Source organism: Bombus affinis, chromosome 2 (assembly GCF_024516045.1).
Source record: "Bombus affinis isolate iyBomAffi1 chromosome 2, iyBomAffi1.2, whole genome shotgun sequence".
In the NCBI taxonomy this organism is placed as follows: domain Eukaryota; kingdom Metazoa; phylum Arthropoda; class Insecta; order Hymenoptera; family Apidae; genus Bombus; species Bombus affinis.
Genome location: NC_066345.1, coordinates 16513314 through 16540838, shown reverse-complemented (window position 1 = coordinate 16540838; position 27525 = coordinate 16513314). Strand labels below are relative to the sequence as shown.

The window sequence follows — 27525 nt, the reverse complement described above, 5'->3', positions numbered from 1 at the left end:
TCCGTGAAGAGTGGAGACGGCTAAGTCGTGATTCCGGTAGCCGTGTCTTCTCAACCCTCCGCGTCGTTCCTCCTCCTCCTCCTCCTCCTCCCTTCTGCTTTTTGCTCTGTCGCCTGGTCGAACTCGAGGACCGGTGCACCGGAGGATCACAGAAGAGAAAGAGAGCGAGAGAGAGAGAGAGAGAAAGCGAGGAACGGTTGCTGGCTCGCGCTGAGCGAATTGAGAGATAAGGGGCCCACGCTTAGGCCCCTCGTGGATGACCAGGGACGCATCGTCGCTCGTGGTCCATCACCGGTCTCGAGATGCTGCCGCTCTTAAAAGCGCGCCTAATGGACCCCGCTCGGTAGCAGCAAGCCCCGGTGGTCTCGCTATGAGGAACGACCGTCGCGTCGATCGCGGATGCAGCGCCTACGAGTGGACGAGCGGATCGCCAGATCTCGATGAAAATTTAACGCTCATCCCTGATGACCGTTTAATCCCGTAACGGGCCAAAAAGCCGCGTCTCGGAGATGGTTGGACGTCGGTGGTTACGACGCTCTCGGGTCCGTGCCTCGGCGTCCAGCACGATCATCGGATAGAAGGTGGCGAGAAACGGAGGAGAATCGATCGATGTCCTCGTTCGGCCGGTCGTTCGTTCGTTCGTTCGTTGGCTGAGAAAGAAGAGGAACCGTAACGTGGTGGCCTCACCGTGGCACACCGTGTGTTCCCCGTGGCCTCGGTGTTGGTCGGTGTCGAGGTGTGTAGGAGGCTCGAGGGGGAGCCGAAGGGGGTTAGTAGCTAAGGTAGGTAAGCGCTTCATTAGGCCGCGAGAGCTCCCTAATTACACACGGCCTCATTAGCGGCTCCTGCTCTCCTCTCCCCGAACAGCCGTCCTCCCTCGACCTGCCTCGGCCTGCCACGCCGCTCCACTCCGCTCCTCCACCTACCACTACCAACGTTGCCTATGGACGCGTCGCACACCCTCTGCTAGTTCTTCGTCCTGGTTGCCGCTATCTCTGGCTGTTCGCGGATACGCGGCAAGGGGAGAACGACAGGGACGGGACGAGACGGGAACAGCGAGAGCGTGAAACGACGAATAGACGAACGGTTGGAGAGGAGAAGCAGGAGAAGACGGCGGTGGTAGATGGAGAAAGAGACGAAGAGGGAACGAACAACCGGGCAGAGCTCGAGGGAGCCGCAACGGCGTGTTCGTCGCCGCAACGAGGTTTCGCCGACAGTCGACCGCGTCTGCCTCTGTGTCTGTTCTAAACGTGCCAGCAAACCGCCAAACGCCACCTGATCGTTCTCTCTCCGACACGCTCAAATTACACCGATCCCCGCCTCGTTTCCAGCGAATTATCGCTGCGACGGAAGCGTCGGCTTTTTTCCCTTTTTCCCTTTCGAAAGAGGCAAGAGGGAGAGTCGGTTACAACGGTTTCTCGTCTCGTTCGGTTTTTCTACGCTTTGCCTCGAACGAGCTAAACGAACATGACCGCGCCGTAATCTCGCGGCGTTCGAATACGCGCGAAAAGTTTAAGCCTCGGATTTTCCCTCCTTAGAAATATCGCTGCGCGAAGCTCGGGACGTCGTCGCGTGACTTAATTGGAAAGGGTGTGACGCGGCTGCGAAACCCGCGCTTAACGAGCAAACTTATAGCCTCGCGAAGCAATTCGTATCAATTAACCGTTTCGGTGCACGGTCGCTTCAACGAAAAACTGCAACACGCCCAATGGTATCTCGCGTTCCGCTAACAGGCCGCTCATTATTTATGCATTTAAAACGACTGCCACGGCCGTGTTTCAACCCTTTCGCTCGTTCCCCCACGGCCAGATCGAAAATAGCTATGGAAAGCCACCCTTTCTCGGCGCTGGTGCGAGGGAGTGTGCAAAGCCCCGGCGTCGACGACGTCCTTTTTAAACATCGCTTAACGCGTCGTTAAGACCAGCGTCGATGGCTAATTTAGCGTGACTCGTGCACGAGTTTCGTCTCGTTCGAAAGAATCGACGGAAAGAAAAGTCGACGGCCCTTTGTTCGATCGACGCCCGTCGTGTCCAATTAATTTGACGCGAGTTGCTCTCTGTCGGGCCGGCCCCGCGCCTCCGTCCCGTTCGGCCGATTGTTCCACCGGTCTCGCCGATTGACACACCCCACCTGTGCTTCAAAAATTAACATCGGCTATTACGCGAATTAAAATTCAAAATTGCGCAAAGTAGAAAATAAAACGACGGCCGATACTCGTGACGAGGCAATCGATCGGCCACCGAATTAAACCTTGTCAATCGAGGCGTGTCGGCTGTCTTTCCCGATATTCGGCGTACAACGGCCGGACGCGTTAATATTTAAAATCGCGTAATTAACGTTGTTCGAAACCGGTGACCCGCGCAGCTTCGAAATTTCGTATCGCCGGCGATCGTTCGCGCCCGTTCTTCGAAAAATTCCCGACGAAAATTACTCTTCGACCGGACGCGTTTTTTCCTTTTCTTTCTCTTTTTTTCTTTCTTTACGCGGACGAATGCGTGGAAAAAGGAGGATCGCAGGAATCGGTCGGATCAGAGACGAGTTCGAGACGAAACGAGTCTCGAGTTCGATCGATGCTTGATCGATGCGTGTCGTCTGTCGGTCTGTCGGTCGGTTGCGCGGTCGGTCGGGGTTGAATGCAGTCGCGGGCCTCCGCGGCGCTTCGCCGCGCCGGAAACGGTCCATCACGTGACCACGTGACCACGTGACGGTCTGGCCTTTGTTCCGCGCGATCATTAGTCTGTCAATATGCCCAAACGACGCTCGGCTTGTACGCCCCTAGCATGTATGTATACGTATCTACCTGCACAATGCGTCCATTGTCTTCCACGCGCGCGTATTATACACCCCCATTATGCACGTGGACGCGTGCGTGCTTGCCTGGCTGACTGGCCAACCGTTCGTTCGGTTGCCTCTGCTCGCCTGGCTGTCTAGCTGCCCGGCTGCCTAGCTGCCTGCCTGCTCGCCTACCTGCCTGCCTGCCTGCCCTGCCTGCCTGCCTACCTACTTGCCTGCCTGCCTGCCTGCCTGCCTGCCTGCCTGCCTGTTTGCGAGACCGCGTACGTGACGTAGGACCGCGCGTTTCCTCGATTCTCGCTGGACCAGGATCGATCGCGCTCGTTAACGCGATCGCGCCAAGGGTTGCGAAATCGTTTCGGCTAATGGCTTGTTCGCCGTGTGAGGGAGGAACCTCGTACGCAGAGATCTTCTTTTTCCTCTCTTTTCCTTTTCCTGTTCCTTTTTTTTTTTTTCTTCTTTTCTCACTCGCAAACGCAAAGAGAGACGCGCGAGGAAAATCGCGTTAGGGGTTCATTGGATAATCCGTGGGTGTTAACGCGTCTCGTTCGCCTTTCTCCGGCACCCTCCACCTCCTTTCGTTCCCGCGACGCGTCGTCGAGATCTTCCGATGATCCCGGAAGGCAGCCCTGCCTCCGTTTCCACCCTAACGCGAGAAGAGATGCGAGCCGGAGCGGCGCGCTAAATCCAGATATATGATGCGAGCAGCCGTGACATGCAAATCTGGTCAAAGCCCGGCGCCATTACGTTTTCAAATCTTTAAAGTGTGTTTAGACAGTAGTCGTCGACGCGTCACCCTTGCGGAGGATCCTCGAATATCGAGGTATCGAGGGTCGTGGAAACGGTGCGCGTTCCATTCGGGCGCAAAGTTCCGTGCAAGAGCGAGCGTTCGAACAAAGCAGGGGGGGAAGGAGAGAGAATGGCGGTGGATGGCGGACGATAACGGTGGAACGCGAAGAAAGAACACCGAGGTCGGAAATTCGATCGACGATAATCGTAAAGAGAGCGGACCGCGTTCCTGGAAGCCGTGGACGATTCTCGGAGTGGATCGGCAGGGCAAAGAGACGCGTGGCAGCAGCGTAACCTGGGATCGAGCGGGGCGCGATCGTTCAACGTGGACGATCGATGCGTGCGCGCTGCCGGAGACGAGTTTTTGCTGCCGCGTCCAAGCGACATCGAAGTTTATTTCGTTTAACTTTCGATTCGTGGGGCCCCGCAGGGCGGTCCGCCGACCCAGCCGAGTCCGGCCGTGGCGCGTATGCGTCGCGTCGGCTCGCCGCTGTGTGAGAGCCCGTGTGTAACCTTCGCGTTTTATAGGACCCAATTAACGCCGGGCAAAAAGCGAACGCGTTCGAGGGTGGTCGACACCCACCGCAAACCTCGCCTCGATTTCGCCGATTCTCGCCGGAGATCGATGCGTTTGCCGGGCCAACAGCCGGTCGCATAAATACTCGCCTCATCGTGCGTAAGAAAAAGTCGGATTCGCGGTGAAAGTTTAGCGACGTAAAAGCGTGATTCGGCCGACGCGTCTAACCGTTACTCGCCGAGTCGGAAATAAACCGGTAACTTCCGGTTCGGTTTTAAGGCTGCGCATGTACGTCATCGTGCGCGTGAATTTCGTCCACGCTACAACGTATCGACGTAACGGCTCCAGACCGCCGACACTTTCCCGTCTGTTCGCCGACTGGGCGGATTACTGGCAAAACGGTTAATCGTAGTGGAAACGGACAGACAGTGAGCGCGCGAGGCACGGAATCGCGAACCGCGAATTCGAAGTTCTCCGGCGAACGAACGGAAGAACGAAGCGGACGAAGAGAAATTGGCGAAGAGGAGAGACGAGGAGAGGAGAGGAGAGGAGAGGAGAAGAGAGGAGAGGAGAGAGACCGGTCGCTCCGGGACTCTGATAAGAAGGGGCTGCCGTACTCCGGTCTGGCCCGGCTCCTTTTTGCTCGAACCGATCCCACGAGCACCGACGGCCACGACGACGTTCGATCCCGTTCTCTCTCTCTCTCTCTCTCTCTCTCTCTCTCTCTCTCTCTCTTTTCCCGCTTGGTCGCCGCGACTCTCTGTCGAACGGAGGCTGCCAATCGCGGGACGATCGGGGACAAAGAGACGAAACACGGTCGGTCGTTTCGCGGTATTCCGTTTCTTGCGGAGGTGCGTGGTTGCCGCGAGCCTGCCCTTTCGCAGCCACAGCGTCGTCGGGCACGCCCGCGTACCGAGCCACGGCGACCTCGTTAACGCACGAACCGACATTTTTCTTCCACGATCGAAACGCGCGCGACGCACAGGAAAAAGACGCGGCGCGATCGAGCGCGGCAATTAACGGCCCGGCGTATCCGCTCGAACTGTTGGCGCGATCGTGGCGTTTCGCGCGTCCGTCGGACACGCTCGCGGATCTGCCGGATTTCGGGAATCGACGTTGCCTCTCGCCGGCGGCCGGCAACCACGAACCGCAGGCGGATCTCGTCCGAAGGGGATTATTTACGCCAAGAAGGGGGTGAATTCCTGCGTCGGTGGATCGAAAGGCGGCCGCGCCGATACGCCCGTTTGTTCCTGTTGCACGGCATGAAATAATAATAAATACGCGGCGGTGACCGAATGGTATTGCGCGCGGCTAAACTGATTCGTAAGCGTGGAAGCCACGGAACAATGGGCGCGGACTCGATCGAGCGGAGAACAAGAGACGGCGGGAGGGTAGCGAGGAGCCGAGAACGACCGCCGACACAATGGGCACCAAGTTGGCGGTCTGACCTCCGACCTCCGGCTCTGCACCACCGGCGCACAGCATTCGCATTCGGATTCGTCCGTTCGATTGTGTGCTAATGCTTGGTGCGGGGTCCGCTACCGTGCCAAGACACCGCGACACCCTCCTTTCCCGTCCTCTCTCCTTCGTACCATGCCATACCGTACGACCGTAAGTAAGTACGCAAGTAAGTAGGTAGACGTTTGGCTCGGGCCGCGAGACGTCGCGCGACGACGTTGGTTCGCGCGCTTTACAGAAATCGGCCGGCGGATCGCTCGACGGTGAGCCGGATCTGGCGGCCACGCGAGAGAATAAACCGGGTTTCCGGTGGCCTTGCACCCGAATTTCAAACTTTCCCCGTTAGCCGGTGGCGGGCGGCGGGGAAGCGGCGCGGCAGAGGGGTCAGGGTGGCAGGGGCCAGGGATGGAACGAAGGTCAGTGTCTGCATAAAACCACGCGAGCCTGGAGGCTACAGGCTGTCGGTTCGAGACTGCCGTCGAGGCGTTTGCTATGCGGGCTGCGCAGCTCGTGGCTACGTGCCCTGCCTCACGAGCCACGACTCAAATTCAACTCAAACTCTGCTTTCTGCATCTGCTAGTCCGCTTTCCCTCGTTGCTCTCCGTCAACCCGCCTACTCTTCGGTCGCGGCCACGCACCGCGGCCATGGTTTTTAAGTTGCGCCGACCGTCCACGCAGTATCGTCTTACCTTTGCGCCGCGTGGCCGACCATCCTCTCGATTAATTCGGGGCCGATTGCACCGCGAATTTCAATGTCCCGGTCTTCTCCATCCATCTCCGCTGCTCCGTTCCAGCTCCGACCGACCGAAATCGTTTCGGAAACGCGCGCACCGCACGCCATACTTTCTTCCTTTGTTCGCGTCGCCGTTTCTCTCCTACTATCTTCGTCCCGCGGACGATCTCGTCGCAAACGCGTAAGACCGTAACGGTTCGCCAAACACACGCGCCATCGAACACCAGCTTTGGGCGGCGCGTAACCAAACAGGGAAACCCGTCCCCGACTATCTACCATCGCGATAATTAATCCGAAATAAAAATGCTGTCGGGTGGTCGTCGGTTCGTTCGTCGATGACCGTTCGTGTGTCGAGCGCGAGTATCGACGACACACGGCGCTGTAATAAGCCGGCGATCAATCGTCATCTTGGTTCTCTCGATAACGAACGGACGAGGATCGATTTCTTCTTTCGGCGAAAGAATCGATTTTCGTAAAGTCGCGCGTGCTGCAAAGCGTTTCTTCGACGACGTTACCGGCTGCGAGGCGCTTAACCTCGGTTTCGTCGCGCGATAACGGCAGGATCAGCTGACTAGCAAAACTGACCTAATTATTATGCATTTATTCGCGCGTATTCAAATGCGCCGGGCGGCGGGGCCGTTCTCTCTCGCTCCCTATCCCGCGCTCGTCCCTTTCGCTCTCCTTCGCACCGACCGACATGCTCGCACGCTCGTTCGCTCCTCTCACGGACGCTTAACGCGCGCGCACGCCAAGAACGTGCACGCAGCCCGCAGGGACACCGACTCTTCCACGCTACGCCCGAAAACTTTCATCGTTTTTCCACCACCTTTTTTCTCCCCCCGTTCCAAACTATCGTCCGATCGAAACGGGCCGATAAATCGTCCATCGATTCGCGTCGTTTCGAAATTCTCCGCTTCTTGGCAACCGTGCTCCTATCCGAGATCCGATCGATCTTCGATCACGATCCGGAGCCTGATCGCGAGAATCGTCCGACCGACTGTAATTTACAATTTACAGCGACCGATCGATCGGACGAGTTTTACGCGATCGACGATTGCAAAATCGATCGGTACGTACGCTACCGATGTAGCGGCGACAGGGTTTAATATTCAAGGACAGATTGGCGGGAGCAAAAAACCTCTGGACGTGTGCAATCCTACGTTTTTTCCTGCTAGTCGCGCGTGCTCTTTGTCCGCCTTTTTTTCAACCATCCGATATTTTCTACGGCTTTTTCCACAGTTTCTTCGTCGTACGCCGTTCTATTCGTCTTTGATGCAACCTTCGCGTCTCCTTGTCCGGCGTAACTGGCAAAACCGACGGAGCTCTTTTCGACGAGAGCGAAATCGACGTAGGCGAAACTTGGTCGAGTCGAAAGCAAAGCAAACTCGCATCGAACTCGTCCGACCCTGGTTCGACTACGCAAATCGAATTTAATCGCGGTCAGATTATCGAGAAACTCGCGCTCGTCCGCTAACCTCGTCATCGGAGACTTTGAAAAGCTTCGTCGAAACGCGTGGCGCGTATGGTAGAACGAGTGGCGAGGGACCTCGCGACTATCGCGAATTCTATCGAAATTCCGTCGGCGTTCCAACGACCGCTTCTGCTGCGGAAACGCGATTCCACGGAACGTGGAGAAAGACGTCGGGAAACGAAGGATGCGTAGTCGCGATGGAATTAGCGTACAGTCGGTCTTTCGGTCGGTCGGTCGGTCGATGGCTCGCTTTGGCAGTTGGTGTGCGTACGCGGTGAAACACGATTGTCCTACGTCCTACACGTCCTACGTCCTGCGGGATGATGCGTGTATGCACGCGCGCGACTCTGCCTCGCGCCGATGTATGCCGCACACCGCGGCATGCCGTGCCGACGGAACCTGTGTACGGTGTACACATGTACGGGCGCGTCCAGGGAGGGTCGGGAGGGCGTCTCGGCGCCATGCTGATTTGCATGCGCCGCCATGACGGCCGCCACCGCTCGAGCGGGGGTTGCGCGACGAACGGGACGGAGGGTTCGGAGGGTAAGCATCGATCGCTTTCTCCTGTCCACCCCCGTCACCCCCCTCCTGCACGCCTCTCACGCCCTTCTCGCCCTTCTCGCTTTTCCCCTCGCTCTCCGACCCGCGCGGCCACGCGTTCGCCGCACGTTTTACGCCTCTCTCTCTCTCTCTCTCTCTCTCTCTCTCTATCTATACTCTTTCTACGACGCTCCGTCCTCGACGATTTTCCTCGCTTCCTTTCCTCTATCCGTCACGGTGTTATCTTTCCCTCCTGCTCCGTCTCTGTCGCAGCCTTTTTTCTCGGCCGTTCCGTCGCTCACGGTCTCGAGTAGCGAACCCAACCCCGACAATCTCCAGCGTGACGCCTAAAACCAGAAAACAACGAACCGTCCTCTCGCTTTTCCCGTTTCCATCGCACCCTTCTTTTCCCTCGCTGTCTTCCTTATTCGCGCACCGTCGCCCTAACACCGCGCGTCGCTTTTCCATCGTTGAAATATCGGCCGCCGAGCGACCGTTTGACCGCGGCCGAGCCTCGTTCGATCGGCGCGATGGTCACGGCGGAGAAGAATCGCGTTGCGATACATCGACAGCGACGCTGAATGGAGGAAAGAAGCGGAGCGGCAGCCGTCTATTTACTTATGCGGTGGAGGATGAGTTCGAAGGGGTAGAGCGTGGGGAGGGAGCGGAGGATGTAAGGGGTCGGTGCCTCTGGCTCTGTTTGTTTTCGTTGGGCCACATAGCGTGATACGTTTGCTTAATGCGCCACGTCCGTCGTCCTTTCCACCGCCGCCGCAACCCCGTAGCACCGCGACTGGCGGGGATGGCGATCGTTGCGGTGAAATCCAGCGGGCGGTAAATCATCGCGTGCTCGCGTATTCTCGGATACCTTTTTGCCGATCGTGCTCGTCTCTTTTCGCCGATCGCCGAGCTCGCTGCTCGCCGCTCGCCGCTTTCCGCCTCTCTCGATTCCCATCCTCTTCCAACGCCTTTCTCGCCGTCGCGTTTCGCTCGTCCAGTTTTTCCTCCGTTCTTCTCTCTTCTCTTTTGCGGCGCGGCGTCGATGCGCTTGTGCGAGGCCGCGAAAAAACAACGGAAAAACGAAGAAACGGCGCTTTACCGGTCTCGAGCGCTATGATGGATGCCGCGAGTCGAGCGAACTGGAAACGCGAGCCGCCCGCTTTATCCGCGAAACGGAGTTAATCGAGCCCGATGCGAGAACGAGCGAAAAGAAAGAACAACGAGGCGCGCGACGCGAGGAGGCGGTCCATGAATCGCGATTGCTAATGGTGCCGGTGGAACGCGGTAGGCCGTGCTGCCGTAATAGGATAATTGGTCGTTTGGTTCGACGTCGAGTGGATAAAGTTGGCAGGCGATGACGTTCGATGACGGCAATTTGCTCGCGCTAGCACGCCTAGCAAAGCGCTCGCTTCCGGCCCGTACGTTCCCGCGTCCTCTCGCTGAACGGAGCCAGCGCGTCTGCCGCGTTCCGTGGTCGGATCGCGCACCGTATCCCGTCGTTAAGCTTCTCGCGTCTCGATACGCGGCACGATGGCGAAGAAATAGCGCGAACGGCGAACGAGCGTCGCGTTCGTACGGCGATCTCGACGAGAACAATAAGAGACAGATACTCGCGAAAACGCGGTTGTTATCCGAGGCCGGGTAAACAAACGGAGAATTCGCGCGTTTCCCGTATCGCGTTCGGCTGGCGGATGCGAGAAAGAACCGAAAGGGGCGACGACGGAAAGCGAGATCGGCGAGGGAGAAAGAGACGCGACGTCGCGAGAGAAAGAGAGAAAGGAAGATGGTAAGCGGGGGAAAGGGGGCGGGGGTGTGGGGGTGAGAGGGAAGAAGAGAGAGAGAAAGTACGGGTTACGGAGTAGTACGAAGTACGGGGCGAACGACGTGGACCCCTTGGATGGTTGCCTCATGAAAGATGCATAAGACGACTCACCGGGGGCGCGATAAAGAGTCGACAACAGACAGACCGACAGTCACCCCTGTGCACCTCCCTAATACCCCGATGCAATACACTACCACCCTGGGTAGAGGAATACCGGGATGCGGCGGCCACCCACCACAGGGGGGTGGCTCCCACTATCAATTAATTATAATCTAGATTGATGGATCCGATCCACGTCCGTATCGGAGATTAGTCTCGCTTCTGTCGCGGACGACGAGGTTTCGCAACGGCATCGAGACCCGGCAACCCCGAAACGATGCTTTCGTCCGTGTACGTTTCGATCGTCGATGGAATTGGCGCGCACCAGGATCGACCAGGGTCGACGACGAAGAATCGACGAAGGGGACGCCGGAAAGACGCAAAGACGCGCGACTGGCGCGGCAACGTAACGCCGAGGAGCGTTTGCGAGGTCTCTGGGCTAATGGCATGCAAGCGAGCGGCGGCGATGGCGGCAAACTTCCGTCCCGTCGCGGCCGGTCGATAGGAATTAGCATTTTTATGGGTCTATCCCGCTTACGTGCTACGGTGCCCCGTGGCACCTAGATTCTTCGGCATTGTTCACGCACGCCTGGTCCGCGCCGACGTAAATCCACGGTCAAACGGTCGCGCGGCGTGTTTCACCGCGCGTCGTTCGCCTCGCGGGGGGTATTTCTTCGTCGTTTCGTATCGGTTCGGCCCTCTCGTCGTCTTTTACAGCGCGTTCGGCGTTTCAACGGACGTCGTTTCGCGTCGGCAACGCGTACGAGTAGCGCGCGTTTCTTTTCCTCCGTCGAAAGGTTCGCCTCGGCGTATCTCGTGCACCGAATCGCCGTGCGAGTCGACGGGGAAAAAGCTCGATAATAAATCGATTGCCGCTACCGGCTCCGGCGACTCGAACCCGCTTCCTCGCTGGCGATCGAGATCGAAGCCAAGATGAAAAAACTTGCACCGGGTATATACGATCGACTTCTTTGGCAAATCGGTCGGTCGTCGACTAATTGGCGATCGTGCCGTATGACTGACCTTTCCGTGCCGAGTGAAAAACGGCGAGACCGCGGCGTCACGGAATTTTGATTAAAAGCTGGCGAAGAAAGAGAACGGCCGGAGGAGAGCTCTGTACGTTCTGCTTGAATTTCGCGATCGTTACGGTTTCGCTCGATTCCACGGTATCGCCGACGTGTTCCGTATTTCACACGGCCGAGGAGAACTCGGCTTCTTCCATGTTCCAACTTTCTCCGTGAATCGAACGCGTCGACTGGCTTCAAGGTCGATCGAAACGAGGATACTCGAGGCCCGAAGGCTGAAACCGCCGAGTCCTTTGCCTGGTCGGAGGATGAACGAGAGGATGAACGAGAGGACGATGCGCGACGAGGGAAGAGCAAAGACGCGCGTGTAACCCGTAAAGAGCGAACACGGCCTATGGGGTGTTTAGTGCGTATTACCGAGAAAAGGCGGCCATGGGGGTTGGCAGGCAGGGTCGAAGGGATCGACGAAGAGGAAAACGCGCGACGTACGTGGCAGAGGGAGGGCGAGAGTGTGTGAGAGAGAAAGAGAGAGAGAGAGAGAGAGAGAGAGAGAAAGAGAGGGTGCGAGAACGAGAGAGGATAGAGCGCGTCGAAGGGCCGGAGGGTTTTTGCCGAAAGGCGCCTGCGCGTTTCCATGGGCACCGTGTATATACGCCCCCTCTTCCGCGAAAAGAGGGGTATATATCCCATTCCAACGCACCGTCCCCCCTTCAGTCACTCCATCTCGTTCTGTCACCGTTCGTTCTCCGCGCCCTGCTGCCCACTTTCAGAGTTCCTCTGCCCGGAATCCTCCTCTGCCCCTTTTTCTCCTTCCTCTTATCCTTTGGTCTCTCTCGCGTCTCGTTCTCTGCCTCGCGACGCGACGCGACGCTGCGTCTACGCGGAATCTCGTACGTCTATCCCGAGGACGACGACTACGACGATGACGACGACGACGACGACGACGACGATGCCGCGATCGCTTCTCATCTCGCGCACGATTTTCCTACGTTCCGACGTAATTTAACCCGCAACGAATTTCGGCCGCGTGACTCTCGCCGTCTCTCTGCGTTTTTCGTCGCGTCGTTGACCCAATTAAACCGTAACTTTGACGCGGCGTTTTTCGACCATCTCTGTCCGACAAGATAGAAAAAAAGAAGGAGGATTGGAGCGGCAAAGGGCGACGTTCGAATCGCGAAAGGACAACGGAGAAAAACTTGCGAAGACGACGACGACCACGACGACCACGACGACGACGACCACGACGACGACCACGACGCAGCAACGTTCATTTGAATAATATTCGTGTAGCGCGAGCGAAGAACCGCGTCCCCGGTGTTTTTCGGCCCGATTCCGTCCTCGTAAAAACATCACGAGTCCCGGCCGTTTCTGTTCAAACAAAACCATCTTGTCCGCCACGGTTTTTTCGACTTTACATTCAGGTCCATGTTTTGTTCGGCGACTCGACGACGGACGGACAAACGGACGTGAGACGAGGACAGGTAGAAAAAGCCGTGATGCACCGAAAGTCGAGAACACACCGGATGGAAGGACGCGACCGCCTACTTCGACCGCGGGACACGCTCCGTTACGCGCGCACGCACGCACGCATTCACGCACACACGTCCAACCGCTCGAACTGCTCAGCTACGTGGCCTCTTGCATGCGCGGCACGAGTGCCTTTAAATATATCAGGCGTCGTCGGTTTGCCAGGACGAAACCGAACGGATCGGCGCGGCGGCTAGCCTCTATCGAGCTTTCCCTACCTGGGAAACTATTCGATGGGAAAGGTAATTTGGAAATCCGCCAGGCAACGTTAAACGAACGTTCGCGAGCCGTGGAATCGCCGGATCGCGTTTAACGACTCCAAGGCGAACCGAGGTCGCAGCGAGCTTTCGATCGAGGACCAGCGACGTTCCGGCCAAGGGCGGTGTTCGCGGAAAGAGAAAAATCGGCGATCAATGGGTCGCAAGATACGCCGTAATGGAAATTAGACGGCGGTTTACCAACGGATCGCAGCGATATCTGGAATATGCGCAGGCCGTTTGCACGGTCGGTCGATCGACCGCTGGTCGAGGGCACCGCGGCGAATGCTTAGAATTTCTCTTACGCAACAACCTGTTTTACGAGTCGCATTATCCCACGCGATTCGCGTCGCGCGTGGGTTACGGCATTGACTGGACGTTGCATTTATGACGAAGTTAGCGAGTCGCCGTGCAACGATAAACGGCCGCCGAGCTGCTCGATCGGAATACTTATGCTCGCGATACGGAACCGCGTCCTGGGAACGATCCCATTGGACGAGCCAGAGATTCACGGTTAATACTGGAATCGTCGCCCCCGTTCCGAGCTCGGGCTATAAACGCTAGCACGCCGCTTCGCCAATTTGCCTCCGTTATTTCTCTAATTTACGCGACACCGTGTATTTTACCGTGCCTGATAGTTGGCAGCCGAGATCTCGTCGCGTTCGCCGCGTTACACGCCGTTACAGTTTTACGAGGATCGCCACGCCGCTCGCAATTAGATACCGCTTAACTGTGGGAATCGATTTCCAGATAACGAGAGATCTCGTCTCCGGCCGAACCGAACGATGTCCAGAGACAAGAAAAACAGCGAAAGATAGCAAAGAGGGAGGAAAAGAGAAAGAGTCTGCTTCGCCATCGGCGAAAGGTGGCGCGTTTAAGCGCGCGACCAAAGGGTCCGCCGATCGGAATAAAAAAGGCTGTTTATGATTTTTCTATTGAAGCGTAACTAGGTGGCACGCGAGGTGGTACGGGTAATAAAGTCCTTTACGCGGCAACTAACCGCGCTGCTTTCGAGGGTTCGACCGTGCGCCGGCTGCGTTTACCGTTTACTATCGCCGTTACAGCCGCTCGTACACATAAATCGCTTTACGATCTGTCGCTAAAAACGGATTTCATGCGAAAGTAGATGCTTGCTGCCGACCGCAACCACCGACACCAGCCCGGAAATAGGCTGACCCGCTCGGACCAATCTCCTTTTCGGTTTTCCGCGTAAATATCGGCGACGCGACGCGACGCGACGCGGCCAAACTCTCGTCCTAACTTGTTGCTCTAACACGCTTAAACGCAAAAGCGTCGCAACGAATCGTCGTTTCGCGATTTCGTGACGCGTCGTCGATCCTTGCGACGAAGAAAACCGTCCAAGTGTAAACGAGCGGTTGAGAGCGGTGGCGCACGGGCGACGGAGAAGATTTGGCGAGTGAAAGTGGGAGGGTTGGGCGCGAACGAAACGGAGGACAAGATGATGGATGGTCCCTCTCCAACGTTGGTCGGGCTACGCGAACCGAGGGCGTCCCGACGCTGACGACGATGCTGACGCTAATGAGCAAAATATGAGGCGCCACCCTCTCTCTTCCCTCCGCGCCTTCGGCCCTCGTTCTTCTCCACCCTCGAGAGCTCCAGGTATCGATTGTCGCCGCGCGTTCTCCGGAAGAATAAAAACACGAGGAAACCCGGAACGAAAACAGGACCATCTATCCGGTTGATTACTTTCGCCCTTCTTCGCGGACTCGCTCCTCGTTGCCTGCCATCGAACCGAGGCCGACCACGCGTAACCGTTGCGCCGGCTTCGCGAAAGTTTGCGACCCGGAAACCATTCGGTTGCCTGTCGCGTTCCATCGCATACGACGACCGAAAGTTTATCGATCGAGATTAGCGTCCGAAAGCCGCACGTCGAACGGTTTAAAGCGTCTTGTTACGTTCGCGGTGAGAGACGCGGATAGCTAAGAAAGGTGGCATTAGCGAAAGGTCGAACGTGTTTCCGGCGAGTTCCCCCTAGGAGCGCATCCCTCGCCGCGACCTCCAATCACCTTGACCGAAGCGGATGGCACGGACGAGGATAGCGCCGGATGTCCACGCTCGTTTTTACCGAGGAGGAGACGTTCCTCTGGCGAAAAGGGCACCCGTTTAATTTCATTTCGCCGGCACCGCCCCCGTGTTCTCGACGCCCGAAGCGACGAGACGCCGCGAAAAAGGAGCTTGGTGGACGTTTTACGAGCGTAGCCGGCCTCCCTCGCTCGCCCCGGTAGGCTCCTGCTGTCGACGCCGTTCCTCCGCCTAGTCTCGCCGAAAAGCTAGTCTCGTCGTCGCTTGCTTCGCTCTGTCCGCGCTCTCCCTTCTCGATACGCGTCGTCGGTTTTCGATTCGTCGAGCGAACGACCAAATTCGCCGGATTCATCTTGCGCGGCCGCGTCGCGGCGACTCGGCCCAAATCCGGTCGAGCTCGACGACGGTTTCGTTGGACGACGCTAGGAATCTAACTCCGCCGCTGTCTTCTTCGTTCGGAGCAGGAAAAAAGCAGGGACAGCGCGTAGGCACGTCGAGAAGAACACGCCGAGACACGCTAGCTGGTTCGTTATATCGGGTCGCCTTATTTTTTCGTTAACGATCACGTTTCGCTGTCACGCCTCCCGTGAGCGAGACCGAGGAGAGAGGTTTTTGCGCGACGCTCGGCGAGGCGTTCTCGCGTTGCCGAGAGGAGAAGCGCCGTGCCGGCAGAGCCTCGTTAGAAATTACCGTGCGGCCCGTCCTTCTTGCCGTTAATGAAAGTCGGCCTCTGCGGCGAAGATTATTCGCGGTTTTTGCGCGTCCTGGCTTCGTTCTGGGAAGACAGCTCGGACGCGAGTCGGTGGACAGGCTCGTAGGTTCGACGTCGACGACGACGGCGCCGGCGAAGGAGGACGCGGCGCGCAGGAATCGCGGGACGAACCAATTAATTTGGCAAATCATCGCGTCGCGGTGTAAACAGGGTGGTTCGATCTGTCTTGCCGGGAGGAAGAGGGGCCTGAATCGAGTCGAGTCGAGTCGAGTCGAGTCGAGTCGAGTCGAATGGAGGAAGGCCAGCCGAGGGTGTCGGTGAAGCTCGACCGACTGGGAGGGTGGATATCAAAGGGGAAGACGAGGGATATCAATCCCCGGAGAAGACACGGACTTGGCCTCTTTCTCTATCCTTCGCAGTCGCCCTCTTCCCCCGGCGTATACCCCATCCCAGAGTCGACGTATTCGCAGTTCTCAGCCGCGAAATCCTCCGCTCGAATTTATCGCCGTCGTAACCAAACGTACCGAAGTCGTCGAATCTTCTCGCGCCTTCTCCAAACGACGAATATTCGCGACCGAGCGAGAAACCATCGGATCTCGTCCCACCGCCGCCACCGAACGCGTTCGTCTTTAAAGGACTTGCTTTTACGAGCGTGCTTTCGCCAACGTTCGTCTCAACGCGAACGGGATCGGTGGACGTTGGAAGGTCGGTGAAATCGAACTAGCCGCGATCCGCGAAGCTCGTAGCCGAAGAACGGCGAATCGGGCGCGGCTCCGTCATCCCGGAAGTTTGTTTAATTTCGCGGAGTACGATCTCGTGGAAGCGGTTGAAGGTCGTCTCCCGGTTATCTTCGGCCGTCGACAAAAGCCGACGCGGAATACGAAGGAAATCGCGAGAGCACCCATCCTCCACTCGGTTGCTTCCCTCCTTCGGCAACGGCAGCACACCGTCGTCGCCGCGCCGCGTCTCTTGCCCAGTTTCCGTGGATTTCTCTCTTTCTCCCGACCCGTCCCCATCTATCTATCCGAGCGGTAGCTATCGCCTCGTCTTCGTCCCGTCTCTTTCCCTCGAGCGGCGGATAGGGGTGCCTAAGGGGTGCGTCGGGAACGCGGGGGTGGTTCTTTCCCTCCTGTGACGGAGGAGTTGAGAGTGCCGTTGAATATGCATGAGAGCTCTGCCTCCTATCCACCGTCCTAAAAACATCCGAGCGACGCGAAGCGAAACGACCGATGGTCCGACCGACCGCGCGGCTCCCGTCGCTCGCCAATCAATGTCTCCGACAGACTTGTCTCGCGAACCTCTGCCCGGAGCAGAGCCGATCGTCTTCCGACCAAAAAACGTCGGCCGCCTCTGCCCGTGGAAAAATACCACGCCTTCTCCGGCTCGTAAGTCGATCCATCTTGCAAACGACGATCTCGTTGCTCGTCCGCGAGAAGTAGACGATCGAGCGTCGATCGGCGTTTGCGGCGTGCAACGAAGTCGGCGCGGCACCGCGGGCCCCTCCATCTCCAGCGACGTCCGATTCCTCGACCGGCGTTCACCCGGCTACGCAAACGCGTGTACGCAGCCACGCTTAATGCATTCAAATGATATTCACTGTGGCGCGCTGACGCGAGTGCTTTCGACAAATTAACGCCGCGTATCGAGCGACTATCTGTCGCTGGCGTGTTCACCGACCGTGCGGCAAAGTAGTCGCACCGGTGTCTTGCGCATCGAATGCGTAATTGGGAGGACAGATAAGATCCGGCCCGATTCCCGAATCGGGCCCGTCCATTTACCGTGGAATCGCGCGCTGTCGATCCAACGGCGTTCCGGCGCGATTCGCCTAAGCGATCGCGCGACGATGCGAGAAACGTCTTTCCAAAGTAACGCGCAATTCCCAAGGTTGCGGTCGGAGGCAGTGGAGAGACGCGGAAACTCGGTTCGGCGTTCGACGAGACGCAGCGCGCCATCGAAGGGAAGACGATCGGATCGCGTCGGACGTGGCTCGGGTCGGGAAGGCCGATGGGCGCGTCGTGGAAAAGGTAGCGCGGCTCGTTAAAACTTTCGGCGAAAGAAAAATACGATTGGAAGGAGTTTGACCGTTGATCCGGAGTTTGGGACGAAAAGGAGGCCAAGAGGGAGAAGGTTTTGTCGCCATCTCTCGGCGATGTTAGGAGGCGCGGTAGCCATTTTGTTTCTGGCGGTGGCCAGAAGGTCGCCGTGGTGTCGCGGCACACCCGCGCATGTCCATTGGTCCCTCCTACGTTGTCCTCGCGGCGGTGGCGGCAGCGATCGCGGCGGTGGTGGCGGCGGCGGTGGCGGCGGTGGTGGCGACGGCGGCACACGGCGTTTCTCTGCTCGCTCTCGTCTCGCTCGAGCGACGGTGCCGCTTCCTCCGGTGCGCGCCCCTTCCCCGGCTTGCCGCCGTTCGCCTCTCTCCGCCGCTCACCCAGGCCCCCACCTTCTGGGCCCACCTTCCCTTTCGCGACCCTCGACGCCCCTCGCCGCCCCACGACGTCTCTTGCCACCGCACGTCCAAGCTCTGAAACCTCTGCTCCTCTGCACCGCCGCTTTCCTCCTCCGCGACGACCTCCGGCTCCCGCTGCTCCACCCGCCGCTCCTCCCGTCTCCGGCGTTTCTCTACCTCCAGCCACCGACGCTTCTCTCTTGCTCCTTCGCGATCTCTCGTTCCTCGTCGCTCGTCGCGCGTCGTCTTCCTTCTCCGTCGACAGCCACGGGCCGGCGTCCGTGTCCACGATATTATCACTCCGTTTTACTCGCGATTTATCGGCCTTTATCAACTCCACCGGCGGCGAACGGTGTATCGTCGTCGTCGTCGTCGTCGTCGTCGTCGTGGAGATGCTACAGCGATCCGACAACGGCAGCCGCAACCGCGGCTACGGCCGATTTCTCGATTCCGATGAATCGAAGCGCGCGGGGCCTAACGCCGTCGCGTACCCTCGTAAATCAGCGCGGGTGGCTTATCGTCTCGTGGCGGCAGATCGAGAAACACTCCGTGCCTTCTCGCTCGATTCCTCGCGCAACCCCGACACGCCGACACCCGTTTCTCCCGGCACTTTGACTCGTTTCCGTCGTTTCCGCGGCAATCCGCGTATTCCTGTCACCGCCGCCACGTTCCCGTAAATCATTCGCCGCGCGGCGTGAGAACGACCACGATCGCGCAATCACTTCGAAAACGTTCGATCGAACGCCCCATCGAACCGGACCCGGATCACACCCGCAATCGATTTTCCCGAGCGGCGAAAATTGCCGCGAGGCGGTCGAAATTCCAGCCATCGATCGCCATGGCCTTTAAGAGGGAAAGTTTTAACGGGATACTCGTACGGGAACGGGCGTTTCGAGAACTCGAAATATGTAGTTGGTGCGCGCGGTCTGCCAATCTCTATTCAACGCGCGCCGCGTTGCTGTCATAAATTAGAGAGTCGAGTCACGCGCGGCGAACTGGTGTATGGAGCGCGGATATTTACAAGTATTTACAAACTGCGATATCTTCTGGTATTACTGTCCAGCGGGAACGCTGGCTCACGATAATTTAATATTTTCCGAATCGATCCACCGTCGCGTCGCCTCCGCCACCGCTGTCCCGCCATTTGTTTCGCGATATCTTCGACCGCGAGAGCCGCGATACGCGCTGCTCCACGGGCATCCGAAGAGGCAACCGCGACTAATTCGATCGAACGAGAGCAAGCGGGATCACGCGGCTATCGTTTTCGAGCGTTGGTGCCGCCGCGGGTCGAGTCGAAGCAAGTTGGTCGGGTTAATTTACGATCGCGGCGGCCATCATCGTCCAAGGCCCGCTCGCGGAACTCGACTCCCACGTTCATCCGCGATCGAACGTCAGATTGAACCGCGTATTTCTCAGCGTGCACATCCGTGCTATCTGGCATCTTATCCGGCGTATCGGCCGCGTCGACTACCGCGGCGACTATACGCGATGCTCGATTCCGCCGCGTTTTATTCCCACCGATCGTTCACTCCACGCGAACCAGGCCGACGTTTCCTCCTCCGTCGGTCGCGGCACGCTAATTTAACGATCCTTTGAAAATTCTCGATCGATGCGCGAGCCCCTCTACCGAGAGTGCTCGTCGCGGCCAAGTACCTGTTGAAATAGGAAGACGCGCTCTTAAAGTCTAGACGCAAACGAGCGTAACCGTCGTCGACGTAGATTACGGCTAACGAGCGTTTCTCCATCCTTCTTTCGCTCTCGATGATTTCGAGTGGCCTTTGCCGATCGCGATACGCGTCCCGCAGAGGCCGCGGGGTGCTGTTCGATCATCGCCAAAAATCGACGAAATCTGATCTGGCCGCGACTCTTCTTCTTTTCTCCGGCTGTTCCCGAGCGAACGAGCGAACGAGCGAACGAGCGAACGAGCGAACGAGCGAACGAGCGAGCGAACGAGCGAGCGAACGTGCGAGATGGTATTCCATTTCCCGTCGTCATAGTCGTCGGTTTACATCCTGTTGGTCGGTGGAGGGTGCGCGGTCGCTCGGCGATGACGATGGAACGCAGTCGGTGTGCGTCCGAAGCGTACGCGTAGTAGGTAGAGGTCAGTGGCGCGTGGTGGTAGTCGTAGTCGGGTGTACAGTGTATATAGATCGGAGTCAGCGATGCACGGTAGAGTGCTTTCGAGGCGAGTGCAGTAGAGACTCACGGTGTTGCACGGTCTGGTGATTAGCGCCGCCCCCTGGGGACGGGAACCGCCAATCGGTGGACGGCGTCGCGACGCCCGCCGTCGTCGCTTCACCGCGCGAACCCGTCGGGAGTCCCCCTGCAGGTCCGCACAATCGCGGATATAACGGATAGCGTGAGGCAAAGCCACGACAAAAATCAATCACCCGCTGCTTCCTCCTGTTCTCTCCACGCTCACCCCTTCTACCCTCCGCTTTCTCGCTCTTTTCCCCCTTTTCCCTCTTTAGCCCCCGCTTTCTCCCGGTCTCTCTATCTACCGCCGAGTCGTTTTCCTTCTTTTTCGCAGCTCTTCTTCCTCCCTCTGGCTCTAACGACATCTCCCTCCCTCTGTCTTTTTGCCGCCAACGCTGCCTTCTTCGACCACCTTCTTCGATGTCATCCGGCATCATCCCTCCGTAAGGAGCGGGAGCTGCGTGGCAGGAAATTTTCGTCGAACGCGGGTAACGCGTGTCGATCGAGCGAAATGCTCGTCGTCTTGCGATCGCGGAGATCGTCGTGTCTGGTACGCGCGCGATCTTGGAACGACGAGGAGAGAAGGCGAGGGAAGGTCAGGAAGCCGAGACGAAGGCAGTATCGCAACGCGCGCGCGTTGGTCGTGACCGATTTTAAACGCGCGTCGTCTTCCCACGTTTTCACGTATCCTGTTCACGCGCGCGTATCGATCTTGTCCGCGTCGATCCACGTCCTCGTGGCTGAGACGCGTACGAGCGGGGCAAGGACAAGCGAGATCTCGTCCGACCCAGCGGACTGACCGACGACCTACCTTGAATTTCATTCACACACACGCACACACATGCGCGGTGAGGTCGCGTCGCGACGCTTACGCGGAATACGAAACGACGTTCCCATGGATAGATAGCGCGGGACCAACAGCGTCGTTCGATCCGACCGAAATAAAACGATAGCGCGTAGCCTTTATAGGACACACCGTAGCGAGCTGTAGGAATACGCGCCCGTGTTCTACGACCGCCTTTCTCTCGCGGCCCCATGCCGCACGTATCGAGGGTTAACGATCCCTGTTTCTAGGCACGATGGTCGCACGACTAATCGAAAATGAATTTTTTCACGATTCTCCGTGGATGCGCTCCGTGGGAGCAAACGGAGGGCTCCCGTTATCGAGTACCCGCGGTTTTTCCAGAAGCCAGTCAATTTCCTGCGATCGTTGGCTCGTTCGTTTGGCGAAGTGTCGGGAGGCGTAGCGGAGAACGGTGCGTGCGGTGGCAGACACGGAACGGGACGCATCGGGACGATGAAGCCAGAGAGCGCGGAAAGTGCAGGCCGTGACTGAAAACATCCCATGGCGATAAAGATCTCCCGGCGATTAATTGGTACGACAGCGGCACACATTGGCGGTGCGTTAACGGGTATACGGCTGCCGTGCGGTAACCGGGATATCGTGCGCGATATCTCCTTATGACGCCGGTCGACGACTTCCTTCGCCTTCTCGGTCTCTCCGCGCGACGTGACGCGACGTGGCGCGACGAAACCAACAGAAAAAAATACAGAGAGAGAGAGAGAGAGGAGAAAACCGAGGGAAGAAGGCAAAGAGGTGGAGCGACGCGGGCGTCCTGGGAGCGCCGATAAAGAAGGGATCTCGAGGTTGTCGCGCTGCTTGCCCCGGAACTCTGGTTCCGGGAAAGGTCCGCGGGGAAGCCAGCTGCCGGAAGTTGCCAAGGCAAGGCGCTGCTTGCCGCCGCGAAAGCTCCGCCAGCCTGACCCGAAACGAACCGCAAGCACGTTGCAGGGATCTACTTGCCCTTCGCGGGTTCGAATCCCAGATTTCACCCTATCTCCGCTTCTCTCCTTCGCTCCAGGCATCCCCGAAGCTCACGCTAGCGATAACGTAGGAATCTCGTAGACGTTCCTCTATCCTGGAATTTCTTATCTTGGGGATAGTATCGGGGAGGAAAGAGCTTCGGATAACTCGTCGAGCTTCGTCGAGTCGGCCGATGCGAGATCTCTGGTCGATCCGAAAAACCAAAGTCGCTCGTAACGTTAGCACCTTTCGCGCGATTTCGTCGGCGCCAACGTTTAACGATTTTACAGATCCGTATCGGATAATCCAGGCCGATCGGACTAAACGTAAAAACGTGCAAGTCGATCGGCAGTCGACGGTGTTTGGAAGCCGCGTCGCGTAGACGACGACGTTACACGCGCGCTTCTGCTCGGTCGCGGGACGCGAGAGCGTCTACGGGTTTCGTCGTTTGTCTTCCGGACGATAAAACGCAGCTGCGACCGCCGACTCGGCTCCGCACGGCCCGGGGATCTTTCCGATTGCCGCGGTCTTCGAGGTCAGCCTCGTTGCCCGTGGCGCACGCCGAACATCGTTGGTCCACCACCTGCTCCTTCTCGCAACCGTTTCACCTGCGCTCGCTACGCGGACGGTACCCTCTCCGACCGGGCAAACTTTTTTTTCGCGTGCACACGAGCGAACCGCCACTGCGCGCCTCGCGGTAGTATCTCCGATACTTCCGTTTCGTCGTGGAACGGTTCGCAACGGTGGCGGCGGGAAAAGAAACGGCCCGTTTGCCGATTTACGTCGCTCGACCTGTGCGCGTTTCGCGACAAAGTCGCCTCGATTTTACGATTCGTCTTTATAGCCGCGCGATTTTACGATCGCTCGGAGAATTAGCGATCCGAGTACCGTTCTCGAGGTAGGCGTCTCCCTTTCATCGGCAACGCGTGTAAAATAAATCGTCCGGTTTATCGCGAATAAACGCCGGCAAGAGTTAATAAACGGACGCGAGGACGAGCGAAACGAGAACACGGACAGTACCGTCGTTCTCATCTTCGCAGGATCGCTGACGAGATCGTAGTAAGAGCAACGCACGGGTAACACCTTGCGCGACAGGTGCCATCTCGTTCGCGAGTGTGTAGCGCGTGCATGCTCGACGAAGGAGAGCCGGTGGCCAGGCTCTCTTTCGGTTTGGTTGCCGTGGCTGTGTCCGGTCCCGTCGGTAGACGGTATCGCCGCTACTTAAAAATATGTTAGCGACCGGTATATAAGCACCGTGACCTCCGCGATACGATCTAAAGGGTCCCAACTCCGAGCCCGATGGCACGCCGTGCGTCAGATGCTTTTACGGGCCGACACCGAAGGGTGACACGAGCGGAGAACGACCGTGACTGTAACCGTCACGCGGTCCCCGGAAAAATACCGGCACCGAATATCCCGCGGCCCTCGTCCATCGATAAGCCACCTCGAAGAGGGACCACCGCCCTGGCTCGCACGCGTGCACGGCCCTTCTTCCTCCAGTCCACCGAAATGCCAAAGCCTTGGGAATTTTGCCGAACCGTTCGCGCACGGTGTCGGAGCGACGCGCGTCCAAGACGCGCAACGACATTCGGCAGGACGAAGGTCGCATCCCGCGACATAGCCACTGGACTAATAATTCATTTTATGGAAATACGGTGGGAAAACGTGGACGAAGGCGCGGGGATATCGGTGGGAGGCGCGTGGCCTGGGACAGCATATTTTGCCAGAAATTTAGCGTGGCCGATTTCGAGCCAATAAATCAAACTGACCGACCGGTCGGGGATGAGTCCAAGCGGATCTCCATATCGAGATTCTTTAGCATATAGAGTGCGGCGGCTTGCGTAACCCCTCGTACTTCGCGAGCCGGTCCACTCGAACGGAGGAGACTACGAGCGAGTGTGGCGCCCTTCTTTTCTCATCTTCCATCGGCTTCCATCGTCTTCCGTCTTTCACCCCTGTTCCGCCAGCCGACGGTGGATGGTCCACGAGGCAGCTCGTTGTTTTATGAGCTGGCCCTGGCCGGGGGTTACCGCTCGAGGAGGCGGCGGCCGGTTGACTGAATAAAAATTACGGAATATGTTGCATATAAAGTAAGTGAAAAACAGACCGAGATGATGAATTACCACGAGCCCGAGCGGGGGTGGCGAAGATAACGGCCAACGCCATCGATCACTGGCCCTGGCCAGCAATGACGCGACCTCTTTTCTCCTCCTTTCGAGCCACCGTAGACTATCGTCGTCGTCGTGGTGGTGGTCGTCGTCGTCGTCGTGTTCGCCTTCTTCGCTGCTTCGCTCGTTCTCGAGCTTCTCGCCTGCGGATCGACGACGAGTTTCCTCGAGCCCGATATGCGCTTCGGTAAGAGTTTCGCGATACAGCGATACGGCTACGCGCGATCCCCCGTACACAGGATACGCCGTGAAAGGTGTGTAAAGCGAGTCTAAGCGCTGAGCAAATCCAAACTCCAACGAGAGAAACATCGGTGCGAGGATAGGAAAGAAGATGTTGGACGACGAACGAGCGGAAGGGAAAGGAAAAGGAGGGAAGACGAAACGGTGAAGTCGAGCGAAAACGGCGGAGGGCGAAAGGAGGAGGAGAAGGCGTGAGAGCGGAGCAAACAGGGATATAGGTAAGCAGGGGCGGAGAGACGCTTTCGAGGCTCGAGAGTAGCGCGAAATCTGCATTTCAGGCTTCCATCCTCGCCGTGCTGCTGGCGTCTCCCGCGCGGCTTCCTGCAACCCGAGAGCTTTCCAACGGCTCGCAAACACTCCGAGTCGCGGTAAAGCTCCAAGTCTGTGTGCGTGTGCGACCAACGACAGCCGCGCCAACCTCTCCACGCTCTCTCGCCATCTCTTTGTCGTCACCCTACTTTTGCTTTCGCGCCTCTATTTGTCTGGCGAGAATCGAACCGCGAGTTTTCTAAGAACGCGCGTCAACGGTAACATCGTCTTCTTCGCGCGCCTCGCCGACCAAACTCGATCCTCTCGTCGCTGGATTCTCGACCAGAGCGAAAGGAAACGAGGCACGCTCGTGGCCGAAACTTTGCGTTGCGGCGCGATGAAAAATCGCTTTCCTCGGTCGGGCCAGCCGGCCGGAAGAAGGGCGAGAATAGCATGGGCGCAAGAAGAGGCGAAGGCGACGGGTAATTAATCCGCGGTTTTTCCTCGTCTAATTAGTTGGATTTATTCCGTTGGTTCCCCTTATCCAACGGGTCTGCTCCTCTCGACGCGGTCGTCAGTCTCCAGCCGGCGGCTCGACCGGTCGGTCTTTCGCTCGCACCGACTCGCAACTTGGACGGGCTGATGTATGGAAATGTATGCGGGGAGACGGAGGCTCGCATTTTTCCAGCCACGCTGCCTTCATTTCCACCCCACCGATCCCCACCGATCCCCGCCGTCGGTCGCTTCTCTGCCCTCCAACACCGTCACCACCACCGCCACCGCCACCACCGTCACCCCCTTTCTCCGAAGCTCGTCTCGCTTCTTTCTCGACTCGTGGCAGTCGTGTCATCCCCCTTAATCACGCGTCTACTCGTTAAATTCGTGTCAGGCCGCGGTGTTTCTCGCGGCCGTTCTCGGAACGAGCGCGCGAGATCCAACGTACTTAACAAGGGATTCGCGTCCACGCGCCTCCGCACAGCTTTTCACTTTCCATTCTTGGTCTCTCCTTCTCGTCATCTTTCACCCGTGCCCGTCGCCGGCCTTTTTATCGTCGTCCAACCCTCCCCTCCAAAGTCCGCTTATAAGGTCCCGCCACTTGTCGACAAATTCCCGCACCTTTCGTCGTTCGTCGTTCCCATAATCTACGGCCGATCCGTAGGCTTCGCGGCTCAAACAGCTACGGAACGGTGTTTTTCGCTTTCGTCGGTTCCTCCCGTTGGCTGCGAGCTCGAGCGTCAGGGCTCTGCGACCAATTTTCAACGCCGCCTTTACGTGACGCGTATAAATTCTTCCCTACGTTTAATATTTATGCTCGCGGTGGACGCGCCGCGATATCGGCGCTGCGAATTTTTGTGCTCGTTGTAATAATTAGCGGAGGTGATGCAACAGCGATCGTTGCTTTACATCGTTACGTGACCAAATTAATTTTTCATCCGATCCCGTCGAGTTTTAATTAAACGCCGCGTTTCGGATAAACGCGGCAGGCGCGCGAGGCGCGATGACGGGGCATTTCGTTCGAATAATGAGCGCTCGAGTACGTTTCCCGCAGCGATTTCGATCGGGAGAGGGTGAAACGCGCGCAGGGACGCGTGACAAAACATTAATGTAAATGACGCGGCCGTGCGTTTCACCGGGTCCATTTTCTCACCCGTGGAAATTACTTGCGTCGCAACGGAACACGCTCGATAAGAAAAACTTTTATCCGCCACGCAACTCGCCGTCGAATCGTACGCCGATACTTTCGACGGATTAAGGCAGCAACTTTCGATGAAATTTCGTCGTCCGACAGCATCGTGGGAATCGGAGGAGTTGCAGCCACAGGATCCCTTGGGCAATGCTCCGAGTTCTCGACACACGAGATGCGGAGACCGGAGATCCCCGGCAAGAAAAACAGTCGCGAGTGCGCGAGTTACAGAGCAACGATCAGCGGAGCGGCAACACAAAAGAATCGCTCGGCCATGTTAGCGTCTGCTCTTTTCCACGACCAACGCATGGTTTTTCGATCGACGGTGCGAAAGAAACGCGCGTTCGACCAAAGAACGAGCGAGCGCGTTCGTCGATGTAGCGAACAAAACGAATCTCGTCGAGTAAAAAAATCGTAACCGTTTCGTTGCGGAAGAATATCGGAGTAATAGATAAAACACGATAAGTGCATACCGCATGAATTATGCATCGCCTCGGTATACGCGATAATTGCCGCGCTTCATTAAAACCAGATCGCTCATTGTCAAGGCAAGAACGCGCGGTTTACGAAGCCATAAACTCGTCACGAGCAACGATCGATATCGTTAGCGAGAATCAGGATCGCCGATGGCCAACAACCACCGCGTCGTGATCGTGCTCGGTCGAATCTCTCGCACGATCGTCAACCGTATTTTCCACGAAACTACGATCAGAGGGCAGCTATAAGCCCGAATCCGAGCGGTTCCCTACTCTTATCGAGAATTAAACGTCCGCTGGAATCGCTAACGGTCCGTTCGAACGCACGTTCGCGATCGGCAACGGACACTTGGACACGGGCGAAAAACCGCAGATGCGCTGCGAGACAGAAATGGCTAGCGGGAGGAGGAGGAGCAGCAGCAGCAGCAACAGAAAGACAAGGAATAAAGGTACGCATCGAAAGCGAAGGAATA

At 57.7% G+C, this 27525-nt stretch overlaps 1 protein-coding gene across 7 annotated transcripts in view; it reads left to right on the top strand.

Annotated features, from left to right (window-relative positions):
- Positions 1-27525, top strand: part of LOC126928691 (uncharacterized) — a 238600-nt gene that overhangs the window by 146652 nt on the left and 64423 nt on the right. Inside the window, exon 1 of one of the 7 annotated variants that reach the window (XR_007716903.1) lies at positions 22408-27501. The exons of the other annotated variants lie outside the window; for them this stretch is intronic. The gene's annotated coding sequence lies outside the window, so the exon portion shown is untranslated. Of the gene's footprint in view, positions 1-22407; positions 27502-27525 lie in introns of those variants that run through there. 7 annotated transcript variants of the gene reach the window in all.